The 10,876-nt window shown below is 45.3% G+C and overlaps 1 long non-coding RNA gene across 1 annotated transcript; it reads right to left on the reverse strand.

The window, feature by feature from the left end:
• Positions 1-7,282: 7,282 nt before the first annotated feature.
• Positions 7,283-10,174, reverse strand: LOC109784725 (uncharacterized). Its single transcript, XR_005756399.3, has 3 exons — positions 9,757-10,174; positions 7,787-7,926; positions 7,283-7,615 (listed from the first exon to the last, which is right to left on the reverse strand). It is a non-coding gene; the product is annotated as an uncharacterized lncRNA (long non-coding RNA).
• Between the last annotated feature and the right edge of the window lie 702 nt (positions 10,175-10,876).

The following is a 10,876-nucleotide window of genomic DNA, read 5'->3' on the forward strand; positions in this document are numbered from 1 at the left end:
GAGGAACACTGGCCCGGGGGTTTAAATAAAGATGACCCTCGGGCTCGCGAAAACCCAAGGGAAAAGGCTTAGGTGGAAAATGGTAAAACCAAGGTTGGGCCTTGCTGGAGGAGTTTTATTCAAGGCGAACTCTCAAGGGGGTCCCATAAATCACCCAACCGCGTAAGGAACGCAAACTCAAGGAACATAATACCGGTATGACGGAAACTAGGGCGGCAAGAGTGGAACAAAACACCAGGCATAAGGCCGAGCCTTCCACCCTTTACCAAATATATATAGATGCATTAATTAAATAAGAGATATTGTGATATTCCAAAATATCCATGTTCCAACATGGAACAAACTTCATCTTCACCTGCAACTAGCAACGCTATAAGAAGGGCTGAGCAAAAGCGGTAACTTAGCCAAACAACGGTTTGCTAGGAAAAGGATGGTTAGAGGCTGTCATGGCAATATGGGAGGCATGATATAGCAAGTGGTAGGTAGCGCAGCATGGCAATAGAACGAACAACTAGCAAAGCAAAGATAGAAGTGATTTCGAGGGTATGGTCATCTTGCCTGCAAGGTTCTCAGAGTTGTCGAAAGCTTGATCCTCGTAAGCGTACTCAACAAGTTCCTCATTCACGAACTCATCTCCCGGCTCTACCCAAGACAAGAACACAAGCAACGGAACCACAATCAATCACGGGAAATGCACAAGCAACATGATGCAAAACATGTATGATATGCGAGATATGATATGCGATGCATATGCGTGCTCCGGAAGAAAAATGATGAACAAGGTAGTAACTTGGCAAACCAAGCATGCCACTGGAAAGATGAGATGATTTCGGTCGAAATCGATATAAAGATAACCGGAAACGGATGCACGGTTTGCGAATGCAAGCAAAACAAGAATGACACGAATCTGTGATTAACAGCATGATAGCACTTAGAATGCAACAAGTAACAATGCTACAACACTCCAACATAGCAACAAAACATATGGCAGTAATCTACAGGAGATGCTTGACAAAAGATGAACACTGAGATACGGATAGATCACAACATAACAGGCTCAAACAAGCATGGCAAAAGTGCAAAAGATATCAGGTTCACAGACTTGGTGAAATTACTGGACATGGCATAAACAGCATCAGGTAGCAATGTTCAGAGCAAGCAATCAACATGCTACAGGAACTTAACATAGAAAAACAAGACATGGCATGAATATACTAAATGCATATGACAAAAGTCCCTTACTGACCATAAGCCAAAAAGGATCAGAAGATATGATGGCAACCATGTAAACATAGCAAGTTTCGTTAACAGGTTTCAGACTTGGCAGAAAACAGAGCATGGCAGAAACAGACATTATGAGGGCATCTTGGTGAGCTTGATTCACTCAACACAAAGCAATGCATGACAAAACAAGCATATCTACAGCAAGACGGCATGTTTATGAAGCTATCCATGGCAAGAGCAAGTTCATAGCATGTATGAAACAACTACAACAACCTTGGCAAAATTGAATAACACGTAAACAATCTGCCAGGAACATTTTATAGCAAAAGTAGAGCAATATTGAGTCATGCTATGGCACTCCATAAATGCAAACAAGGGCATTAATGGATAGAGCACAACTATATCTACAAAACATCCTTACTGAACATCACCAATATAAGCATGGATCTCTCTGTAGCCACATGGATACACAGCAACAAAATATCAGCAGTCACAGACAGTAATTTTACTAAGTCCCTGAAATCTGAAACATCACGAAGCCTAGTTTGCATGCCTGTGATAGTCACCACAGAGATCACAAAAATACATGGCATACACCTCTGTAAATATGGCATGGTATACATCAAAACACATGTAGAGCTCATGCCCATAAGATGCACAGATTAAATGCAACAAAAATAACAAATCCTCAAGTTCTGACAAGTCACAGCAGTAAACAGCAACTAGCACTCTTGCACCAGAGATTTAGGCATCAAGATGGACTCAAATGAGCATGGTGCAATGGAACACAATGAATAGCATCTCGAGACGAACATTTCAATATATTACATGCACGAAACAGAGCTATATGCAGAGAGTTATGATGCGATGAACATGAGCATGTATTGTAAAAAATATAAGACGGAGATTTCGGGGGAGGAGGAGAAAAGTCAACCGTCGTTTCTCAGATCGGATCGGGAGCTTGGCTAGGGCTCGCCGGGGCGGCTGCCGGAGACGGAGGATGGGGCGGCCGGAGGAGGCGTCGCCGGGGAGGAGGAAGAAGGGGCGCGGCGCCGGCGACGTGGGGACGCAGCGGCGCGGGTGCGGGCCGCGGGGGCCGACCGCGGGCTCGCAGGCTGGCGGCGCGGGGCGGCGGCGCGGGACACGTGGCAGGCTGGGAGTGGCCGGGCGCGGCGGCGGGGAGGTGTCCGGTGACGGCGGGGAAATTTTTAGGGTTTGATCTGCGAAATATTTCGGGAGGGGAGGCGTATATATAGGTAGAGGGAGCTAGGAGACTCCAAACGGAGTGCGGTTTTCGCCCACACGATCATGATCGAACGGCCTAGATCATGGAAGTGACTTAGAGGAGTTTTTGGGCTGTTTGGAGGGGGTTTTTCTGCAACACACAAAAGGACTTTGCGGTTACCCGGTTAACCGTTGGAGCATCAAACGACCTCCAAATGGCACGAAATTGACAGGTGGTCTACCGGTGGTATACCAAGGCCACTTGGCAAGACTCGGTCCATTCCGAGAACGTTTAACACCCGCTCACGAAAAGAAACAAGAGGGGTGCGCCGGAGGAGGTGGGAGTGCCGGATTGCAAAACAGACAACGGGAAAAAAGCTCGGATGCATGAGACGAACACGTATGCAAATGAGATGCACATGATGACATGATATGAGATGCATGACAAGAACAAAATGCAAAACGAAAAACAAAACCCGACCACGAAGGAAATATCATAACACATAGCCGAAAATGGCAAGCGTTGGAGTTACAAATATGGAAAGTTACATCCGGGGTGTTACAACACTCCACCACTACGAGGGGATCTCGTCCCGAGATCTAGGACTGAAAGAACTCCGGATATTCGGAACGAAGGTGGTCCTCGCGTTCCTAGGTGGCTTCTCGGTTGGAATGGTGCGACCACTTCACTTTCAGGAATTTGATTGACTTGTTGCGAGTCTTGCGCTCAGTTTCTTCAAGAATAGCAACGGGGTGCTCATGATAAGACAGATCTTCTTGGAGGTCAATCTCTTCGAAGTTGATGGTGCGCTCGGGAGTCTTGAAGCACTTGCGAAGCTGTGACACGTGGAACACCTCGTGCACGTTCGCGAAGTTGGAAGGAAGCTCAAGTTGATAGGCGAGGTCGCCTCTTTTGCCAATGATCTTGAAAGGACCCACATATCTTGGGGCAAGCTTCCCTTTGATGCCGAAGCGACGAGTGCCTTTCATTGGAGAGACGCGGAGGTAGACATGGTCTCCGATCTCGAAAGCCACATCACGGTGCTTACTATCATAGTAACTCTTCTGGTGCGATTGCGCGGCTTTGAGATTTTCACGGATGACTTTAGACATTTCTTCAGCCTCTGTGATTAAGTCATTGCCAAGAAGTTGGCGTTCACCAGTCTCTGACCAATTGAGAGGAGTACGGCACTTTCTGCCATAGAGAATCTCGAATGGGCCTTGCCCGAACTTGCTTGGAAGCTGTTGTTGTAGGAGAATTCGGCATATGGAAGGCAATCTTCCCATTTCATGCCAAAGGAAATGACACAAGCCCTGAGCATATCTTCAAGAATTTGATTGACTCGCTCGACTTGGCCACTAGTTTGAGGATGGAAGGCTGTGCTGAAGCGAATGTTGGTGCCCATGGCCTTCTGGAAGGAGTCCCATAACTTAGAAGTGAAGATGCTTCCACGATCTAAAGAAATCAATTGTGGAATTCCGTGCAAGGAGACAATCCTGGAGGTGTATAGCTCTACCAACTGAGCTGCTGTGATAGATTCTTTGATTGGAAGGAAATGAGCCACTTTAGTAAGCTTGTCGATGACAACGAAGATAGCATCATTTCCACGCTTGGACTTGGGAAATCCAGTCACGAAGTCCATTTCGATATGATCAAACTTCCACTCTGGGATAGCAAGAGGTTGGAGGAGACCAGCTGGTCGTTGGTATTCTGCTTTCACTCTTCGACAGACATCACATTCATTCACGAATTGAGCGATTTCTCGCTTCATTCGAGTCCACCAATACGACTGCTTGAGGTCATGGTACATCTTCGTACTTCCAGGATGAATGGAAAGAAGAGAATTGTGCGCCTCGTTCATAATGACTTTCCTTAGATCACCTTTAGGAACCACAATCCGGTCCTCCAAGAATAAAGTGTCTCTGTCATCAATGCGAAAGCACTTGTATTTGAAAAGACCCTTGTCGATACCACGTTTCACCTTCCTCACCATGGTATCCAGGAGTTGTGCCTCACGAATTTGATCTTCCAAAGTAGGAGAGACTATGAGGTTGGCAAGAAAACCTTGAGAAACAACTTGAAGATTCAGCTTGCGGAAAGCTTCACAAAGATCCGGTTGGAATGGCTTGAGAATTAAGCTGTTGCAATAAGCCTTCCTGCTCAAAGCATCTGCAATGACATTGGCTTTGCCTGGAGTATATTCAATACTCTGATTGTACTCTTGAATCATTTCGAGCCATCGAGTTTGCCTGAGGTTGAGGTTGGGCTGAGTGAAGATGTACTTGAGACTCTTGTGATCGGTGAATATGTCCACTTGTCTTCCCAACAAGAGATGTATCCATGTTATTAATGCATGGACAACTGCCGCCAACTCAAGAACGTGAGTGGGGTAGTTCTTTTCGTTGGGCTTCAACTGAAGAGAGGTATAGGCCACAACTTTCTTCTCTTGCATTAACACAGCACCAAGACCTTGAAAAGAAGCATCACAGAAAACTTCAAATGGCTTGGATTCGTCAGGAGGAGTTAAGACAGGAGCTGTGACGAGTTTCTCTTTGAGAGTGTTGAAAGCAACGTCACACTCAGGAGACCAGACATACTTCACATGCTTCTGGAGGAGGTTGGAAAGAGGCTTTGCAATCTTAGAGAAATTCTCGACGAATCTTTGGCAATAGCTTGCAAGACCAAGAAAACTGCGGAGCTGCTTGACATTCTGAGGAGGTTCCCAATTCACAATTGCGGACACCTTCTCGGGATTAACAGCGATGCCCTTGGCAGAGATGATGTGACCAAGGTAAAGAACTTCATCAAGCCAAAACTCACATTTGGAAAACTTCGCATAGAATTGATACTCTCTGAGCTTGTCGAGCACCAATCGCAAATGTTTGGCATGGTCCTTCTTATTCTTGGAGAAGACCAAGATATCATCGAGATACACCAGGACGAATTCATTGGTATAGGGGTTGAAGATGAAATTCATCATCCGAGAGAATGTTGGAGGAGCATTGACAAGGCCGAAAGACATGACCGTATATTCATAAGAACCAAAGCTTGTTCTGAATGCTGTCTTGGGAATATATTCTTCACAAATGCGAATCTGATGATAACCCATTCGAAGGTCAAGCTTGGAGAATACTTTAGCACCTTTGAGTTGCTCGAAAATCTCATTGATGTTGGGAAGTGGATACTTGTTCTTAATTGTCTTCTTGTTCAATGGACGGTAGTGGACACAAAGTCGGTCCGTGCCATCCTTCTTCTGGACAAAAAGAACACCACAACCCCATGGAGATGAAATCGGTCTGATCAAACCCAGACGCTCTTGTTCATCGAGCTGTTTCTTCAATTCCTTCAGCTCCTTGGGTCCAAGCTTGTATGGACGCTTGCAAACGGGTTCCGTGCCAGGCTGTAGATCGATAACGAACTCAACTGGCCGGTGAGGAGGCATACCCGGAAGCTCTTCTGGAAAGACATCTTGATACTCACGAACGACTGGAATCTGAGAGATGGCATTCAACTCGCCCTTCTCATTGAGAGAAAACAACCGAATGGTTTCATCACGAGCGGCATAAATGATAACATCCTCAGAAGAGTGTGACAATTGAATATCCCTGGCAGCACAATCAAGTTGAGCCTTGTGCTTAGAAAGCCACTCCATCTCGAGAATAAGATCAATATCCGAGTCACCAAGAACAATTGGAGTAGACAAAAATTTATAGTTCCCCATCTTGATGGAAACATCCGGGACCACCAAACTAGAACTCAGACGTTTACCCGGAGAAACGACATCCATGGGTTTACCCAGATGTGAACAAGTGAATTCATGCTTGGCAAAAAACGGTCTTGACATGAAACAAAGCGAAGCACCAGTATCAAATAAGACTTTTGCAGGAATATCATTAACTGAGAGATTACCCATTATCACATCAGTAGAATCCTCCGCTTGAGTTGCATTCACCATGTTGACCTTAGCAGACTTGGGATTATGCTTGACCACCACTACACCATAACAAAACTTAGGGGTCACTTTATCTGCCGGGAAAACTAGCTAGTAGAGGCAGACTATCTGCCAGGAATGCCTTTTGCCGGCAATTGCAAACTGCCCTCGAAAGTCCCGTCGGGAAAGACAATTCCCGACACTTACAAGAAACCCCGACAATTACTTTGACCTGACTGACCGAAGCTTTGCCGGCAGATAGCACAATTCCCGGCACATAGATTTTTGCTGGCAGGCTAGCAATGGAGGGCAGTTAGAACAATTCCTGGCAATCGATATGCCCTTAATCAAGTACACTGCCAACACACAAATCCCCTGCGAGTTCAACCGATATCACTTCCCTCCACTCAACTTTGTACAATAATCTAGAATACAATGTAGAGTAATTAAAGTCACATCAACTGAGACATAATATATATCTCAACAATACATCATGTCTGCATACATACATTGGTATACACTTTGTAGGTTCACAAGTCCAGTACTACATCACATCCAAAAGGACAACAATCCATCGTGTCTAGATATATACATAGGCATACATTTGTAGGTTCATATGTCCAGTATTACATCACTAGATATATACCATCATGTCTCAGTAAGAAACTGATCCATCCTAGAGTGCTACTTCATCAGATAGATACTAAAATGTCCATAACTTCTTTAGATGCTAGAAATAGATCCTTTTAGCTCACAGAACACACATCTACGAACTTGTGACTGCGAGAGTAGTATACTAGTGACCTGAAAAAAGAAGTAACCAATTACAGCATCTCACAAGTATTGAAGTTCGAGAATGCATTTTGAAAATCACCTAAAAGCAAGACCTAGTCAGAATTATATTTCTCCCTCCTATCCATATTAATTGATGCTGGGTTAGTACAAAGTTAGTAGAGAGTACAACAGTTATTCCCCTGAAAAATATACGGACACAAGGACCATATACACATACCAAACATGCTTTATGAACAACAGTTAATCCTTGACGTGTCCCAGGATAGCATGCACGTACCCAATCATATCAGTCACCCAACCTTCACCTTGAACAAATACAAAGAAGAAAGCAAGCAGCACATCGACGCGAGGAAGCCAATTTTCCGTGAGCCCACACAACTCGTCGAGTCCTAAAATGCACTGATGCATCTTCACATAAAAAAATCCAGCTACTTGTGAGCCTAATCAAATGACCAGCTCTATTACTTCCATGATAGTGGCTGAAATGTCAGATATACTAGCAAGGAAATCATTTACTTGTGAATATTCTGAATGAAGAGCAGAACCTAGAATATTTTTGCCTTTGCTAAAAAAAATAAGAATAAAGATGATAGTTTCAAGTAGCAACTCACCATTTTCCTTTGGTAACGAGCCAAGGAAGCACTCTCTTGACGGTGACCCCCCGATCACATTCGCTTCCACTCTGTGCAAGCACAAGAATTTTCTTTCTATTCCATTTCACACCATTCACCATGAACCAGCAAGGTTTTTTCTACAAAGATCAGAGTGCAAAGTATAAGTATGTTAGGAGAAAAAGTGAATTTGATGGCACATGTGTTCTGGTCCCACCACATGTAAATTTTAAAAGGAAAAGCCAGCTACAGCCATCAACCACAAAATACTGACCAATCTCTCCACAAATAAGACAATATTGCAATGAATACATGTTACACGCCGCTGCAGCTGCATCACTTCATTAAAAAACATAATCACTTTCATAATAGCAAGATACATCTATTCATCACGCTTATTCCAGAAACTTGTCATATTAACGTAGATAACTTAATTACACCATGTACTTTCAGGGAAGGGGGCGAACAACAAAATCATATATCCAACCATCAGATATGACATGCAGTTTTACAAGCTCCCGACCATCTTACATATGCAATGAAAGCAGAAAGACATCTCAGTATCTCACAAACACAACCAGGGCACAAAATGTGGCATTAAGTATAACTAAAGAACTGCATTTCAGAAAATATGTATGCTAGCAGACTCAAAATCAATTGTCACAATGTCATCTGGCCACATTTCTGAACAAGCAAGAACGGCAGACCCACAAAAGCCCATGTTATGTCACTTCTATTTGCTGCCTATATATGCAGAACTGTAAACAAAATATCATAACAAACCCTAGAATGATTATTTGTTCTAAGGCAACAACGCTAGAATCAAAAGGGCTTGTTTCACTGCAGAAATTCTAAACAACACATATGAATTTGATTGATTAAGCTATATTTGGAGTGGAGATTTGCTTTCAACAAGAGGGGAAGAGAGACTAAAACAGAACATATTTAGTACACCTATCATGCAGCAAAACTCTCGACAATAAACTTTATCTGGACCATTCAGTTACTATCTGTAAGTGTTGGAATTCTGCCCATGGATCAATCACATCAGAGACGACGAACACTCACACACAAAAAAAACTTGTAGCCAAGGGCTTGTATCGTGCCCTCTTTTTTTCACTTTTTCTTGTCAGCTTCCTGTGGTACAATGTCACGCACCAGCATATGTGTAAATATGCATGAGACAACCGACCAAGGACCTGCTTGTTCTTGATCTTGAAACCAACTCGTACATGGCCGTCCTAGTACTACCAGTACCAGGACACTTAATCACCGGCCACACTGAACACAATTAGCCTAAACCTACTCAGATACATCTAGTACTCTTCCACGCGTAGACACCTCAAGACATACTTGTAGTTGCAGCCGGTGCTCTCTGTCACTCATCCTTCGTAACTGAAGAACAAAAGACAGAGTAATTTGTGCTGCGTGCAGCTTACTGCAGCGTTTTCTTCTCCTTTTATTTATATGCTGTTACAGTAACAGAATTATCCTAGTCTACCGGCCACGTTTGAGCTAACGGCTGCGCCATCCCACAGCCACTTGCACGCTGCCTCAACGCCGCCATGTCCGGCATGATCTCGTGCCATCCCACAAGAGCGAACACTGCGGCACTAGCTACTGCATGCAGAAAATCAAAGACTACGTGCACGCACCAGAACAGACTCCCGGTGCATGCTTATTCTGACGAAACTGAATAATAAACACTTAGCTAACTGAAGACAGTGCAGCAGGAATTACAGTGGCCAACAATACTAGGGTGAGAAAGTTCTAGTAACTCACTTTTGCGTTAATTAACCTAGCTGAAATAGCAAGCACTTCTCTAGCAACTCGTACATGACTCAAGATTACTCCTAACAGTAAGAAGTAGAGCAGAGGAACGAAAAGGTACAAGAGGGAGCAGCATACGGACACAGGTTGAGGAAAGCAGAAGAACAGAGGGGTTGTGGGCGCCGGACCTGCAGGCTTACCTGACATGGCAGGGGCACACCAAAGGCAACGCAAGGTGAAAGGCGCGTAGAGCTTAGAGGGCACCGAAGGCCAGGCGCAGCCCGCCAGCGCGGTCGCCATGGTGAACAAACTTGCCGGCGCAAGCGTCGACTGCGTGCTCTGGACGGAGGAGAAATCGCCAGGCGGTTTGCGGAGGTCGCCTCCGATGGATCCCTCAGCCGGCCGTCATCGTGAACATCGCGGTGGAAGCGCCAGCGACAGGGGCGGCTTGGGGAAGTGGAGATGACGGAAACAGCTCTTGGTTCGGATGGTGGATAGAGAAGACTGGAGGAGGCGGGTCGATCCAGGGACGGATTTGGGAGATGCGGCGCGCCGGCGCCGGTGTGGGTGTAGAAGCAGCGAGATCTGGGAGGCGATGCCTCGCTGCGGAAGGTGGACGATTGGATAAGGTAACTCGAAAAAAAAGAATGGATAAGGTAGGGTGGGGAATGGATGGCTGTGAGAAACCCGCGGAGCGAAATTTTAACTGTCACGCGCGCTCGGGGTGTATATTTCGCACCCTGTCTGTCTCCAGGTGTCGGCAGATTTTCTGCCTTGCACAAAGGTTCCCGGCAGTTTATCTGACGTAGCAAATAAACACCTGTCCCCGGCAGATGGACAGACCTAGTTGCAGAAGTTGTCCCGGCAGATTTCGTGACCTAAATTACTTTTCCCGGCAGTTAGAGCATTCCTGGCAGATACATTGCCCTGTATCTCATATTTTCCCCGGCACTTAATTGCCCTTAAACTCATGCCGTGGTGTAGTGCACTGCATTGCTGGAAGATCTGACAGGAGGAGGAGGCGGAAGGCGCCTTTGGTTGAAGCATTTGTTAGCATAGTGACCTTTCTGCTGACACTTGTTGCAAGTCACCTCTGAGAGTGGACGATGATAAGGAGCATTCGACTTTGGAGCTTGATTCTGAGACTTGTTCTGATAGCCAGAGTTGGGTGGGTGGGAAGATCCATGGCCACCTTTGTTCTTCTGCTGGTAAGGCTGACGAAACGGAGGAGGAGGAGGCAACCAGAACTTCTGTTGCTTAGCAGCCACTAGTGAGGAAGAAGAAGACTGAACTGCGTCTCTAACTCTCTTCTTAGAAGCC

The sequence above is a fragment of the Aegilops tauschii genome, chromosome 5, assembly GCF_002575655.3.
Source record: "Aegilops tauschii subsp. strangulata cultivar AL8/78 chromosome 5, Aet v6.0, whole genome shotgun sequence".
NCBI lineage: Eukaryota > Viridiplantae > Streptophyta > Magnoliopsida > Poales > Poaceae > Aegilops > Aegilops tauschii.